The following is an 11872-nucleotide window of genomic DNA, read 5'->3' on the forward strand; positions in this document are numbered from 1 at the left end:
TAAATCAAATATAAAAAAGGGCTGGGGATGTCGCTCTCCGGTCTCTATAAACTATCGTGACTTTCATGTGTATGGAATCATTCATATGTGGGCTCATGACATTTCTCAGTGTTGCTGCCTGCAGCAATAAGACTGGGGGATCGAATTGGAGGTAGACTCGGAATGAACAACTTCTTTATTTTTCTTTAGTGATGCTTCCTTGTTTGCCTCTCTTTGCCTTGTAGATGCCTTGGTGCCAACACCAGCTCTGCCTCCAGGATGGTTAAGGCCTCTCTTTGCCTTGTGGGACGCGATACTGGTGGCGTCTTCCCGGTCCAAGTACAGGTCTTGCGGGCTGAAGTGCCAGACTCCCATAGAGCCGCGCCTCACCGACGAGGTTGCTGGGGCCACTTGCGGGGGTAAGGTGGGGGAGGAAGCATCGTGGGATAGCAGGTAGGCTCATCCTCCCGCGCACGCCCACGGCCTCCTCCCCAAACAGCTGCAAGCATGTCTCTACATCTCAGAACGTTTTTAAAGTTTCATCCATGTGTTCATTCCTTCCTAAGGCTGAATAATATTCTGCATATAGACAGGCCACCTTGTTTACCCATTCATTCAGTGATGACAGTGTCCAAGCTTTGGCTAGTATAAAAGATGCTGCTATGAATTTCATGTACAAGTTTTTGTTTGAGTAAGTATTTTGTAATTTTCAGAGTATAATTTATTTTACTACTTTTATTCGCAAGTACTTTCTTTTCTTCTTGAATGGAACTGCCCTCTTCATTTCAATTTTAAATTGTTTAATTGTACAAATGTACAACTGATGTATACATTGATCTTCTAGGCAGGAGTGTTGCTGCGTTTGATTTTTTTTTTTTTGGTGATGGGCATTGAACACAGGGCCTTGTGCTTGAGAGGCAAGCACTCTACCAACTGAGCTATATGTCCCCAGCCCTGATCCTCAGTTTTTTGGAGGGTTTTCTTTGTTTTGCTTTTTGTTGCCAATTCTTTAAAATTTTCTACATAGAAAATTATGTAATCTGCAAATAGAGATGGTTTTACTACTATTCAAACCTGGAAACCTTTGTTAACATACCTTGCCCAAATACCCTTGGGGAAGAACCTCCAGAGCATTGAGTGGAAGTGGCAAAATTAGACTTCCTTGTCTTTTTCTTAGTCTTTCATCATTAAGTATGATGTTAGCTTTGGTTTTTTCCTACATGTTCTATGTCCTGCTCCAGAAATTCCAATTTGTTCCTGGCTTGTTGAATGTATTCATTGTGAAAGATTATTGACTTTTGTTCAAAAGTTCATTTTCTCCATTGAGATGATCATGTGATTTCTTTTATATTTTATTTACATGATGCATTACATTAATTCATTTTGGGATGTTGAGCCAACCTGTGTTCCTGGGATATGTCCAAACTGTGTCATGTAGAACTCATTTCGTATGCTGTGGGGTTTGGGTTGCTAGTTCTTTGTGGAGGATTTTTGTACCCTTATTCTTGCAAGATATACTTTGACTGGTCCTGGTATCTAGGTAGCACTGACCTATAAAATAAGCAGAGAGCTTGGCTGTATTCTTCAGTTGCAGCAGAGAGACACTAGGTGACACACAGCTGAGAGCAATTCTCCTGAACCTGCTTCGGTTCTGAATGCAGAGAAGGCCTGGCAATTCAAAGGGACCAAGTACAAAGAAATTTTCTTCTCAATTTGAGCAGAAAAACCCTAAAAAAGTACCTTTGCCCCAGGGAAAGGCCATTTCACAGGAAATTACCAGTGATGTTATTCCAAGAAACTCTTCTATACGCCGAATAAATAAATAATAAATCAATAAGAAACACTGTGTCTAAAGATACTTCAAGTTATGAAAACTGTGCCCAAATTCCCATGTGTACAAAGAAAACTCACTGAAAAACATCAGAGAAGATGAAAATTGTCACACAATTCCAACATGAATAAAAAATAATTTGCAATTTGTTCAGTGCTCTAAAGTCAGACCCCTGGCACAAGTACATGATTGCAGGAAAAGGGACAAAGTGATGAATACACTAGAGATGGGAGTTAGTAGAGTTCAAAGATGAAAGAAAAATGAGCAAAACACTTTAGAAAGAAGAATCAACTACAAGAAGCACAAAATACAACAAATACCACAGAAAGTATAGTGTGGAAAAAGAGAATATGGAGGTTAGTGAATGGAACAAAGTGGGAAAAAGTGAAGAAAATTATTGGAGAAATAAAGGAAAGTGAGAGGTGATCCAATACACAAAAAGCAGAGCCCCTAAAGCTGAAATCCAACTTCAGACAAAATATCTAAAACTGTTTTAACATCTAAGAATAAGTCCTAGCAATAAAGCATAAATAATTATAATGAAAAGACAACATATTGTAGGAAGAAATCATCCCAATCATCAGGACCAAAAGACTGCCTAATAAACGTGAGACTAAAATCCATGAAGAATCAAGGAAAAAACACCCAATCACCTTCAAGAAAAAGGAAATTCAGTTGCCAGTAAGCTTCTGCACTGCTAAAATCAGTACAGTTCACAATGAACATGGAGCAATAATGAGCAGATGCCTATTAACAAAGCTGCAGCTTTCCCACCAGAGCTGTGGTAGAGACCTTGCCTGGCCTGCACAAGGCCCTAGGTTAGACACAGGTACCCAACAGCACAGAAACAAACAACAAAAACAAATTGAAAAAGCTGCAATTCGGGCTGGGCTGTAGCTCAGTGGCACAGCGCTTGCCTCGCATGTGTGAGGCACTGGGTTCCATCCTTAGCACCACCTAAAATTTTTTTTTAAAGAAAGGCATTCTGTTCATCTACAACTGCAGAAAAAAATAAATAAAAATTTAAAAAAACTGCCACTCTCCTAAAGCAGACGTTATAGGTTATGTAAGAAAAATGCAGGCTCCAGATGCGAGTTAGTAAAATTAACAAAAAAATAAAGCACAGGCCTATAATCCCAGTGATTGTGGAGGCTGAGGCAGGAGGAAGAATCAACTAGAGCTATTTGGGGGCAACGGATGGTGGTTTCACTCTAGGTGGGTGGAGTCCTGTCAAGCAGAAGCCATACAGATAGTCTTGGGAGCCATGGAGAAGGGCTGCCTGAATAAGCAGAAGGCGAGCAGCCTCAGAAGGACACCCTGAAGCGGTGGGAACAATGGTGTGGCCGGTGTGGGAAAAGCTGCAGCAGCGTCCAGAGGAGCGTTAGGCTGAGAGCAGCAGTGCGGGTGGGGGTGGGGCGGCCTTCCTCTGCCCACCCTGCTTGGCCCGCGGTCCTTCCTCCGTCACGCGTTCCAGCCCCACGTCACAGGGGCTCAACTCAACGGTGCACACTTTGTCTCCAAGGAGCTGGTGTGTTGGCCGAGCTCCTCTGGTCGACGGACTCGTTTCGGATCCAAGTACACCAGGTGCCCAGAATGGGCACCTGCTCTAGCAAACGGGGGCGCGGGCCTCGCCGCCTGGCGTGGGCCCATCAGGCGCCCATCCGCCTCTGCCTCGAAGCTCCCTGTCGTTACAGGGAACACCCTGCAGCTCCTGTCCCGACTGCCTGCGGGAACGTCCAGCAAGACCCCGGACGTCGGGCGCCTCCCGCAGCTGGCTGCTTGAGAGGCCCTGTCCTGCAGGCAGTGGGCGCCACCATGGGGATCCTGCCGCCGCTGACCTGGGGGGGCCTCCAGCCGAAAACCAGCGCTAACATCTCGGTCCCTGCGGGTCTTGGGCCCCTTCACAACCCTAAGGATCCCTCCTCCAGCTCGGAGCAGACCAGTCCTCCCGCCTTCACTTGGTCAGCCAGTCCACCAGGCTGAGGAGCCCATGACACCGGCTCCGGGCCCTGGAGCTCCTTCGGAAGAAGTAGAGCCCAGGGCCCAGGAACATCTGGAGGAAGGCGTGGAGGAGGAGCAGGAGGAGGAGGAGGGGGACGTGGAGGTGGAGGAGGAGGAGGAGGAGGGGGACTTGCAGGATGAGGAGGAGCAGGCGGAGGAGGACCCGGAGGAGGACATAAAAGAGAAGGACAAGGAGAAGGACCACAAGGAGGAGGAGGAGGAGAAGGAGGAGGAGGAGGAGGACGAGGAGGACGAGGAGGAGGAGGTCCAGGGAGAGAGTGGTGAGCCACGAGGGAGGCCTGAGGAGCTGGATACGGGGCCCCTGAGCCAAGGGGCAGCAACAGCAGCAAAGTCTGCGGAGGCTCAGGGAAATCTCAGTGCCCTGGAGCCCAGCCCTGGGCCCCTGGAGACCAACAGCAATCCAGACAGGGCCCAGGTGTCTCCACAGCACTCGTTTGGTGGGAGCCCTGCCACCTGCTGCTCCCAGCGCCCTGCTCAGGGCGTCCTGGTTACAGCCGAGGCCCAGGCAGCAGTGCGGCCCGAGCCACACCAGGGCTGCTGCTCACTGCCAGAGGAAGGGAGCAAGGGGAGGCGAGACGAACACCACCGGACAATCTCTCGAGGCCCTCGGGCCTCCATCAAGGGGCTTCAGAGCGAAACATCTTCCTGGGCTCCACCCCTTTGCTCTCCCTCACAAGGGGCTGCTACCTGGAGGCCCAGGAAGAGGAAATTGCCCATGGTGACGGCCCTGCCACTCTTGGTGCCGTGGCCTGAGGAAGAGCTGCCCCCACCTGCCAAGCGGCCACGTCTGTGCTTCCAGGAGGACTCAGGCAGCCTGAGGAGGGAGGTTCAGGCTGCAAGGAGGAAAAGGGGGGCGGGTGCCCAGGCCTTGGCAGGTAGAAGGGGGGCTCTGAGGGGCTCCCGCACCACTCAGTCGCTCCACTCTTTCTTCCGACCTGCAGCCCCTGTCCGCAGGGCACACTCAGTCAGCCCACCGAGTCATCCCTCCCTGATGGCCCATATTCTTTCCAGCCACCAGATCCAATTCCAGCGGGCTGAACCCCTGAACCCATCTGTCCCTCTACCTTCCCCCGTGCCAAACAAAGATCAGGGGGAAAGCCCCAGTTCAATTCCTCTGCCTCTTCCCACTCACACTCCTCCTGCTTGGAGCAAAGTGGGAAGCAATGTGGGAGTTAACCCCAATGACTGTCACCCACCTACACACCTGCCAAGACCTGTGGCACCTCCCAATTCCCACCTCCCCACACCTCTTATCCAGGTCCCTTTCCCCTCCAACCCGACCCGCTGCAGATCCATCTCCCCCATCCCCATGTGTATTGATTCTCCTCCTCCCACTCCTCCTCCCGCTCCTCCTCCCCCTCCTCCTCCCCCTCCTCCCCTTCCTCCTCCTCACCCTCCTTCTCCTCCATTTCATCCACCTCTTCTTTCACATCTTTATCCTCCTCCTGCTCCTGCTCTACCTCCTCCTACCCGCTGCAGATCCATCTCCCCCATCCCCATGTGTATTGATTCCCCTTCTCCTCCTCCTCTTCCTCCTCCCCCTTCTCCTGCCCCTGTTCCTCCTCCTCCCCCACCTCCTCCTCCTCCTCCCCCACCTCCTCCTCCTCCTCTCTCTCCTCCTCCTCCTCCATTTCATCCACCTCTTCCTTCTCTTTATGCTCCTCCTCCTCCTGCTCTTCCTCCTCCTAATGCCCCTTCTCACTGGGCTGCTCTTGCTCCTCCTCCTTTTCCTCCTCTTTATCCTCCTCTCCCTCCTCCTCCTCCTCCTCTCCCTCCTCCTCCGCCTCCTCCTCTTTATCCTCCTCCTCCTGCTCTTCCTCCTCCTAATGCCCCTTCTCCTTGGGCTGCTCCTGCTGCTCCTCCTGCTGCTCCTCTTCCTCATCCTCTACCTCCTCCTCCTCTTCATCCTCCTCTGCCTCCTCCTCTTTATCCTCCTCCTCTTTATCCTCCTCCTCCTGCTCTTCCTCCTCCTAATGCCCCTTCTCCTTGGGCTGCTCCTCCTGCTGCTCCTCTTCCTCATCCTCTCCCTCCTCCTCCTCTTCATCCTCCTCTGCCTCCTCTTCCTTATCCTCCTCCTCCTGCTCTTCCTCCTCCTAATGCCCCTTCTCCTTGGGCTGCTCCTCCTGCTCCTCCCGCTGCTCCTCTTCCTCCTCCTCCCCATTCCTTCCCAAGCCCTACTCTCCTCCCTTGCACCTGCAACCTCCATTGCCAGGGCCACAATGGACCTGCTACCAGCATCTCTGCCACCAGCATAGCCAAGTCATCGGCTCCCCTTGCTGGCCATGCCACTGTGCAGGCTGAGGACATTCACATGGACACAACCCCTCAATCGATGGCAGTGATTTTCCAATCTTCTGATTCCTGGGGCAGCTCCTGCCCTCACCCCAAGGGCCAAGGCCGGAGGAAGAACAGGCAGCCAGCTCACGCAGCTGCCTCCACTGGACCCCTGGTGCCTCAGGTCAGCCACCCCAACTCCAATCTCTACCCTGGTGTTGTCCTACAGCCCACCCCTCAGCCTGTATCCAGGAACCCTCTACAGAACAGAGCCTCTGCCAATGCCCCCAGGCTTCTCGTGCTGCCACTTGTCAAGCATTCACTGGCCTCCACCCCGGCACACAGGGCCTCTGCCCCTTCAGCCTCCAAGACCTCCAGCGAAGAACCCATGGATACCACCCCTCCTTCATCGGCGGTCCTCTTCTAGTCACCTCCGGCCTGCCAAGCTCTCATACTCACTCCATTTGGTAAGCATGGCACACACGTTGACAGCTAGTTCTAGATCTCAGGCCTGGTGGCACATGTTGGATGTTCCGATTGCTCCCAGCATGACTTTGGAGCTGAAATGAGCTTTGCCAATCTGGGCTTTTGACATAATAGCTGGACGTAGAATCACCAAGGTAGCATCGTGCATGCACACACACACACACACACACACAAACACCCACACACACACACACACACACACACACACACACACACACACACAGGAATGCCACAGTCTTTGACTCTATATTTCAGAATTATGCAAACTTGAAAATTTTCTAAGACTATCAAGAGACTAAAGAGATGTGACAAGTGTAGGAATTTGGTGACCCTGGACTTAAACCAAGTATGGAGGATGCAAAATATTTTCCAGGATTTTCTTAGGACAACTAACAAACCTGGGCTAGACATTGGAGGAAGGTATCTATGTTAGTTTCCTGAATTGAGAAATGTTCCAGAGTTAGGAGAGACAATGTGTTTCCTGCACAAGTCACAGCTCAGTAAAGGCTTTAAAGGGTTCAGGGGTATGAGACACAAATATTATTCTCAAAATGTTCAGAAAAATGGAATTAGGAAAAGAGACAATGTAATGGATATGTGACAAAATGTGAAAAGTTTGTGACTCATCCTAGCAATTCAAAATAATTCTCATGAGGAGGCACTCAATCAATTTTGTCCAGCCAGCAATGAAGTTATGTAAGTCCTCAAGAGTCTGACGGCACCCCGACTTTGACCATGACACAGTGCCATGAGGTGTGGCCTGGTGAGATCCCTGAGGTGCCCACTGAGATGCCCCGTACACTATGCCTTGTTTGTCTTCACATTCTTTAATTTCAGAGGCCTGGAGCAGAGCAGCTTTGCTTTGCTCAAAAAGATGGCATTGAGTCTGAATTGGAGTAAGATATTTCTATCATGTGGGAGATGAGAAGTCACCCTGGGTGTGGCATAGGGACCCCACGTGGGGATATTTGTCAGAAAACATGCCAGGTGTCCTTAGGGAGGTAAGCAGCAGAGGCTTCAGCCCATCATATGTGAGCAGAGCATTGCAGCATCTGGGAAATAAGGGCCCTGCACTGTTCTGTCATTTACATCCACACAGCGACACTTTTCATTTTACACAGGAATACTCAACTATGACTCATCGACTATTCTTCCAACAGGAATATCCAGTTTTCCTTTCTCAAGAGAATGCGTACCAATTTTAGCATAAAAATCATCACTCTTTTGCCAAGAGTCCTTGTATTCCTTTAGCCTTTATAGTGTGTCTCATGCTCTGTGCAAATCATCACATCATATTCTGCAAGTTTCACAATTCTCTGAATCACATATTATGAGCCCCATTTTAGGTTTGTAAAATGAGCTGAATGGAGGCTGAATTCCTTTTCCAAGATCCCAGTGATAAGAGTGAGCAGAGGTGATTGCATAGGATTTTAAATCTCATTCAAGTCCATAATAATGAACCTGTATACTAAACAGACTCTACAACATGGACTTGGTGAACAGAAGCTTAAAACCTGCTTTACTAAGAGTCAGTTATAGGAAACATCACTAATTAGGTACCATCCATGTGGTGATCCCATGAGCCATCTGTATTATAGAGTACTGTGACCATAAAATAACTAGTGGGAATAAATCAACCAATCTATTGAGAGGATAAAATGCAAAGCAGGGATATTTTCACAGATTATTGAAAATTACTCAGGAAAGAAAAATTTAAAAGAAAATATTCTTCAGTAATCCATTTTGAAGATTTAAAACTCTTGGCACGGTGCATACTTCTTAAGACTTTAAAGGGAAATTCATTTCCAAATTGGGATCAATTTTAAAAATGCAAGCTTTAAGTCCTGTTTGCACTTAGCAATGACAAAACATTAAAACAAAGTTTTCTTTCCAAATACAACAATTTTGATGAGGAAAAAAATTTAACTTCTTGTTCTTAATGTTAGTCGGATCTAGCTTCATTTGGGGTCAGAAATTTCATATTAGTTGGTTGCATCTTAAAGCCTGCCCTTGTCCCTTCCTTTCCTGATTGCATTTTAAGCAGTAACACTGTCCCTTCATTTAAGGGATGTTCGATTTCCCTAAATTGTTGAAAAATATCAAGTTTCATTCATGGAGTTTGGAAAGGCCTGAAAGAACATGAACTACATGCTGACCTTGGTTTCTGTTTCACTCATCCTGTCCATGAAGGTTCTTCACACAGCTAACTGCTGTTGCTTAGGATCCGACTGGTTGAACCTCTGTTGCTGCTTGCCCTCAACAGCTTAGACTTAAGCATGAGACACACAGGAGTGGCTAACTCTGAGTGAGGGCAAGATGAAAGCACCCAACAGACCTGACAAGGAACCAAATGTACTGTTCCTGGAAGTGTCTTTCTGACTCTAAAAGAGTTTTTTTTTTGTTTTTTTTTTTTTTTTCCCTTCTCATTAGGTGGCTCCACTTCCTGTGCCTTAGGAGTGACCTTACCATCTAGATCGGCCATGCAAATAACTCAGACTTCTGCAAGGGAACACCATGCTCAAGGTGGAGACATACTCCCTATGGACATTATCCAACTAGCTGACTGCTGCAAACGACAATTTGTCTCTCTCTGAGTAAATGACTAAACAGTGTGAAATTCTGGGGTTCCAGAGAACTGCTTTTGCACCATACTTGGGTGGAGGGTTTCCTTGAGTCTGTGATGAACACACAGGACATCAGAGCAGACATCAAATGGAAGAGAAATCCTTGATGACAGTTACCCCAGAACTGTGTTCAAGAGCTCAAATATTGACTTTTCAGTTACAAGAGCTAATTCTTTTACTTTTAAAAATTCTCCTTTTATTAATAACATAACTCCAGGTTACTGTAGCATATTTACTTTGAAAGTTTTTTGACATTTTGATTCTGTTAAAATAACCCTTAGTTTAAAACATAAATACATGTATTGTTGTAAAAAAAAAAAAAAAACATTTTCTCATTATACTTAGTTGATAGTTTTATTAGTTTGTTTTAATTTATATTTGATTTTTATTCTTAATAAATGTTAAAATCTTTAAAAAGCACACATGAGCCAATAAATATTTATTTTCTTTACCCTCATTTGTTTGCTTTATTGAATCCTATATGACCTGTAACATCAACATGATCCTGAAGAAATGGGTTTGGATTGGAGGGTTAACCATTTTCCATGTCTCATCTATGAATTTTCTCCATTTGAAGGGTAGAGGAAAGGAGAATTACCTTTAGCTGGGAACACATCCAAGGAAGGAAGCTGAGTTTGTACTCTGCTTGAGTTTCCAAACCTGTGAAGGAATAAGGACTTCCCAGAGGAGGAAAGAGAAGAGAGACAAATGTGATAGAATCTGGTGCATCCCTACAGCCCATTGGGACAGAACTACACAGGGAGTGTGGAGAAGCTGAGGATGATTTGGGAGGGACCGTTGGAAGAGGTCAAAGGTTTGCCAGCTGGCCTAGAGAAGTATTATTGCAAGGAAATTTCAATCATCAAAGATTTTGTAAGAAAAAAGTCAAGATTTCTGTTAGTTTTTAGATAATCCTGTTAATTCTGTTAATTAAAGAAATAATTAATTAGGAAAGATGGGGATCAAAAGTAATGTAGAATCTTCTAGTAGGTCAGGTGAGAAGTGTTCACAATGTAAATACAGTAAGAGCTTCAGAGAAGGGATAAAGCTCTGACACCCACCTTGGAAATCGGGATAGGTTCCTCATTCCACCTGTTTGAACATTAACACTTGAGTAATGGTGAGGCAAGCTGTTGTAGTCACCCTTTTCCCTGCTGTGATTAAAAGTTCCTGCAAGAACTTTGTAGAGGAGGAAAAGTTTATTTAGGGCCTCCCAGGTTCAGATGTCTAGTCTATAGACAGCTGCTTCCATGTCCCAGGGCTGCAGGTGAGGCAGATCATCATGGCACAAGAGTATGGCAGAAGGAAGCAGCTCCCATGATGACCAGGAAGCAGACACTCCTTTCTCCAGATACCAAATATATACCCAAGGCACACCCCCGATGACCCCCCTCCGCCATCAGACCCTGCCCACTCTCAGTTAGCTCTCAGCCAGGGATCCGCTGCTTGGGTTAAGGCTCTTGTCACCCCATCACGTCTGCTGTGAACCTTCTTTTATTGTCTCACACATGATATTGGGAAATACCTCATATCCAATCCATAACACAAGCATAGAAAACAACTTTTTTTTTTTTTTTTTTTTTTTAATGAAAGAGAACAGAGGTGGCAAACATATCCAGAGGGAAATAGGAGACCACAGCTGGGTGCCCATGCAGGTGGTGTGTCTTACATTTTTATAGATCCCAGGTTTCCTCTCCCTCCCCACCTTCTCTTTCTTCCCTGTGTACAGGATGATGTCAGGAAGGAGCAGCCCAGGGTGTCATCATTTGTGTTGGGAAGTGCAGATCTGGGAGGTGTGAGCAAGTGGTTCAGTGGGAATTGCAACTGGAGAGGCCCATTTCTTATTCTTTTATAACCCTCCTCGTCTTTCCCACCTGATCATTTACTCTCTGTCTTTTTTTCCTGTCTCATTCCCCTCTGAGTAAGGGCGCCCTTAGTGCTGAAAGGTGAAATGGGCAAGGACTGCTCTGGCTGCTCTAGGCATAGATGGGGTGACAAGGGACAAACACTTTGGTTTCCCTTTTAGAAATGTTGTGGGAGTGTTGATGGGTCTGCGGAATGAGTCTATTTTGGAGAAAACAGGTTGTTAAGTCCCCTGGGAGGAAGGTGCTATACAAGAGAAAAAAGAAAACATGAGTTCTGGAATGAGGTTAATACAACAATAAATGTCCCAGCATCTGAACATGTCAGTGATCATGATGATGATGAGGATGATGGTGATGATGATGATGATGATGATGATGTTGATGATGATGATGATGATGATGGTGATGGTGGTAGAGACCAGCATATCTTTCACCAGGAGATGCCGGATGACCAAGAGCTAAGAAGTTGTTACCATGACAAGGCCTGTGAGGACATTGCCTCTAATGGGAATGTGAATCTTTAAGGATATTAGTTACATTGCCAGAGTTGTCAGGAATGTAACCACAGCATTTAGTTTTCATAATGTCACAGATGCTCCCATAAGTTGTAGTTAAGATATCTAATGCCACCTGAATTTTGTAAAATACCTTTTTATTGGCATAATCTCTGTGTTTAATAGAGATCCCTTATTTCTGGCACTTAGGGTGGTTAATCATATTAGCAAAGACAGATCAAGCCTGCCTCAGTAGGAGGTTAGGAAGATTTAGGGGTCTCAAGTTCCCTACTGTCA

Source organism: Sciurus vulgaris (assembly GCF_902686455.1).
Source record: "Sciurus vulgaris genome assembly, chromosome: 17".
Classification (NCBI taxonomy): domain Eukaryota; kingdom Metazoa; phylum Chordata; class Mammalia; order Rodentia; family Sciuridae; genus Sciurus; species Sciurus vulgaris.